Here is a 4,633-nt window from a genome sequence, read left to right on the forward strand (position 1 = left end):
TAACCAAGCACCAATTACTGGAAACCTCGACGATAACGGAGATTTCAGAACCATCGTGAGTAAAAACGCTCCACAATGTAAATGTTATATTTGGTCCTTAAATGTGCCATCAAACGATCAAAGACAGTTAACAGGCTACTCCTAGATATGATGTAGACTTCTTTTTTCGCTAAAATATTTTTCGAAAATCTTCCAACACCGAAAACCCAAAATTTGTTCGATCTATTTCCCGCCTCTTCAACAGGCTCAAACACTCCTTAAGGTCCACGATGAGTAAAGTCCCACTAAAGGTTGGGGTTTAACATTAGTAAAAAGGTTAAGACGAAGAAAGACGGAAATTCCTAATTTCTTTATGATTTTATTTCGGTGATTGAAAGAGTTTCCCTGGTCGATTGCACTGGCTTGTATTTTCTCAGATCGCCTTTAAAAAGTCTATTGGTATAAAGGTTTAGGGAGTGCCAGATCTGTCTTTTTTCCAAATATCGTTGAAAAATGCCCCATGTCTATTACCGGGTGCGTTTGGCATGTAGCACCATTGCAAACAAGAAAAAATTCAGCAAAGATGAAATGGTCCTCTTTATATATATAACAACCAGAAATGGGTAGAGCTACAGAACTAAGGTACCAGGTTTTGTAACGGTCTGAGACCAACGTGTGGTTGTGGAAGAAACTCACTCGCATTATTGGAGTCAGCAATCTTAACTTTACATTTGAAAGCAAGCAATAGTATATGAATAGCAAAATGACATGCTCTTTTCATGCATTTGAGCGAGATAAAACCTGAAAGTACACCTTTGCTGGTGTGAAACACAAAACTGACGAGTTAGCAGAGCATTAGCCGTTCCTTAACAAAGGAACGAGTTACAGTTACAATTACAACTACTTTGGTCAAAAATGGCAATTTGAAACACAACCATTACTCGAAAAAAAGTAATGGTGTTACTCATCATTAGTATTACCAGGGGTCGGAAAGATGATTTTTACGTTAAATCATTTTTTCACCTATTTTGATCATGTTTGGGCAAAGCATCTTTACACGAATTTCATCAATATAATATCCAAAAACCGTGGATTTTCGGGGAAGCTGACGGATTTTGGTCATGCGTTTTTAGGGAAAATTTAGGGGAAAAAAGCAAGGCAGGAAAATTAGTGCTCCCTGTTTTCTTTTGTTTGACATTGATCCCCAAGCTTTTATTAAGGGGCATTTTTCAGCATAAGTGGCATGTTACAAGTGATCGAACTGCTATTGCCTAGAGGAGAGATGGGATCAAATCAAATATCAAATTCAGGGTACCAAAAAACGAGGAAAGTGAAGTCACCCGCGAATTCCATCATATCGCAAAAAAGATAAGTTTGAGCAAAGAGCTACCCTGGTTTGACGAAATAAAATTCAGGGCTACTTTTTTAAGGCCAACTATCTCGTTTCAGACATTCCACCGATAAGGTCATAAGCCATTGAAAATGTAAGTGGGAGGCCTATTCGCGACCTCCCGTGATTATCAATTTGATCCCCATCAGTAGCCTACAGGCGACTGGTAAACCTCACACCATTTGTCGCCAAAACAATGTTCGAAAATGCAACTAAGCGCAATCTTGAGGTCAGAGCCAGAACAAAGGGCCTGCTGAAGTAACAACGATGATTGATCGAAGTTGGGTCATTTTCCAAGAGGCCAATTCCGATCATTTCTTGAGGCAAATAATAACTAAGAAATTTTGCATGTTCAATTTGATCAAGCTCCTCTCCAGACCTTCATAGTGGCGATCGATCTACTGTTCAATAGTGATGTGTTTCGATCCGGCAAGTCACCATTTTAGCTTCAAAGACCTCGGTTAGGGCTCCCATCACAAGCTGAAGAGAGAGCACAAAATCAAAATCAAAACTCCTTAAATGAGTGGCATAACGTGACCCTGCCTTTTTATGACTCGGAACCAGGCCCACTTTAAAACTTGTTCCCGATCTTGTGGCTTCATTTCTCTACCGCTTTTCGTTCGAATTGGGAGCCCTACAAGAGGTTTTTCAAGCTAAATAGCTGATTTTCCGGATCGAAACCCATCACTACTGTTCAACCAATCAGAAACGTATTCCAATCCCAATAAGGTTTGGGGAGTGGCCGCAAACGCTTGGGCTATTTGTCAGGAATGGGTTAAATAGAAATCGGCACAAAAAAAAATAAATTGGCCACGCTTACCAACACACGTAAAATAAAAAAGAGCGCACCAAAACTATAAAATGCCACACAAAAGCTATAAAGTGGCATACGCAAGTGGGCACACTACAAAGTGTTTGTGGCACACCAAAAATAGAAATTGGCCCAAAGAATTTAAAAGGGTACACACAAAGAGTAAAAATTGGCCCACCGAAAGAAAATCAGAAGAAGATTCATACTAAGCACACGGGAAAGGTTTTAAAGCACACCAAACATGAAAAAGGCACACCAAACAGTAAAAATACACCATGAATAATAAAGTTAGAAATCTATCATTTAGAGATGCTTGAGTTAGTGGACCACCCGGCAAGCAATACCAGGCAAAGTTTAGTCTCTAAAGGACCTGTAATTGTGTAATAGAGTGCTCTTGAACTACTTAGTAAGGCATGGTGAGGAGGGTGCGAGTGAAAGAATGTGGTAGATGAGCTAATGACATTTAAGGGCACTAGACAGTCCTTGTTACCTCAGATATACATGAAGAGAAAGAGCTTAGAGCTAAGGAACAATATGGAAGCATTTCCACTGCCGATAACTGAACATGTAAATGCTGAATTTAATTTCTGTACAGGATTAGAATCGATTGTGATTAAGGTCAAACATTGATCAAATGTTAACTTTAACCACACTTAGGATGTCATTTCTACATTTCCATCCCCAACCATCCACAGCTACTATTGATGAAATGGATCAGTTTTCTTCTTTCTCCCTTCCAAGGGATGGGTAATTTATTGATTACTTCTGAAATCTCCTCTCCCCCTCCCTGCTATCCCACTTCAAAGATGTCCCAAGAAGTTCTTGTTTCAGGATTGAAGTCTCTCTCACGAACACTAAGCTGTAGTTAGGTTATGAACACTGACTTTGCTGGCAACATAACACACAAAACCACATTATCTAGTATCTTGCCATATATCGGCACCCCTGTGTCCTGTGCAGATTTTACATTCTCCTCGGAAAAGAGCTGGGCCCGTACGTCTTTAGCGGGGCGATTATTTCTAGCAAAGTGGAATCTCGGCCTAACTTTTACTTAATCCTGATTTTACCCTTTCTGAAATGTTGGAAGTTACACTATGATTTAAAAAAAAGAGTATCAATGTTAGATTGTCACGTAAAAAAACAATTAACTGAGCTCTTTCTGCAACCACGGTCATCCAGACTTGATTATGTTTTGCACCCATTCATCTTTAGTTGGTCACCTCACCCTCATAAGCCCTCAGATTCTGTGCATGAGTCAGGCAGCTGTTATTTATTTGCGTGCTGGTTCCACAGATGTTGTGTGCTACTTTGCCCTTTTTGTATACCAACTTTTGGTTTGGTGTGTTCACCGAGTTTGGTGTGCCAAAACATAGTGTGGTGTGCCAAAATATAGTTTGGTGTGCCATATTATAGTTTGGTATGTCAAATCTGTTATTGATGTCCTCGCTTTTGTTTGTGTACTTTTTTATCTATGCGTCTGAAAGTTTATTTATTGCTGTGCCAGGGACAGCTAGGCTAAGCCGTCCCTGGGTGTGCTAACCATAAACTTTGGTGTGCCTGTTTTTATGCCACCCGTCAGGAATAATGGGGAAGGAATTTTAGAAGTCACAAAGTGTGCTTAATTTATCTCCACCAGGTACAGCATATTCCATTTGGTGTTACCATTTTAAATAATTCCTTTATTTTGATCATCTCTTCCTAAGAATATGCGTGTGTGGGTTGATTGGCATTGCCAGGTAACTGAGGGTGCATTTTACTTTTTCTATAAATGATACCATATGCTTATGTATTAAATTGCTTTGAATTATGACACATTGATGGTATTGGTTTGAGAGACCACTCATCTATTTTGTCCCGGGACCGTGATTTCAGGAAAAATTATCCCCTTATGTTTTTACTTTGGAGTGGGTAAAGGGGAGTTATCATTACATCGCAGATGCATTAAGCAGGTCACCAGTGGATGACCCAGAAGGGTAAGAAGAAGCGCATGTGGATATTTGTTGTCTAATCGCATCATCGTTTAAAGCTCACGATATGGAGAGTGATCCTGCCGTAACACTTTTCAAGCAAGCCGCCCAAATTGGTCGACAATGTTTTGGGTTCTAGAACCTTCCTTTGTTCGATTCCATTCCATTGATGTTAGCTTGTTCCTGTAGTCGAGTTGGTGTATGTTGGCTGAGGCTAGCGAGCTGGTCAGCCAAGAGTAGGTAATCGTAGTCGACGACTCTTATCTCTTCTTCTCTGTTGGTAGCCCCAACCTAGCGAAATCACCTATTCTCTTCTTCTTGTCTGTCCCCAGAGGGTACGTTCCTCCTTGGTTTCCACCTAGCACGTGTGTGTTGTTTACTTGCTCTACAGCTGGTTCTCATTCACACGCGCTGGTTTCTCTCTTTGGCTCTCTTGGCTCTGTCTTCTTCTTCTTCTTCTTCGTCTACTTTTTCATCTTTTATTTT

This window comes from Tigriopus californicus, chromosome 3, assembly GCF_007210705.1.
Source record: "Tigriopus californicus strain San Diego chromosome 3, Tcal_SD_v2.1, whole genome shotgun sequence".
Classification (NCBI taxonomy): Eukaryota; Metazoa; Arthropoda; class Copepoda; order Harpacticoida; family Harpacticidae; genus Tigriopus; species Tigriopus californicus.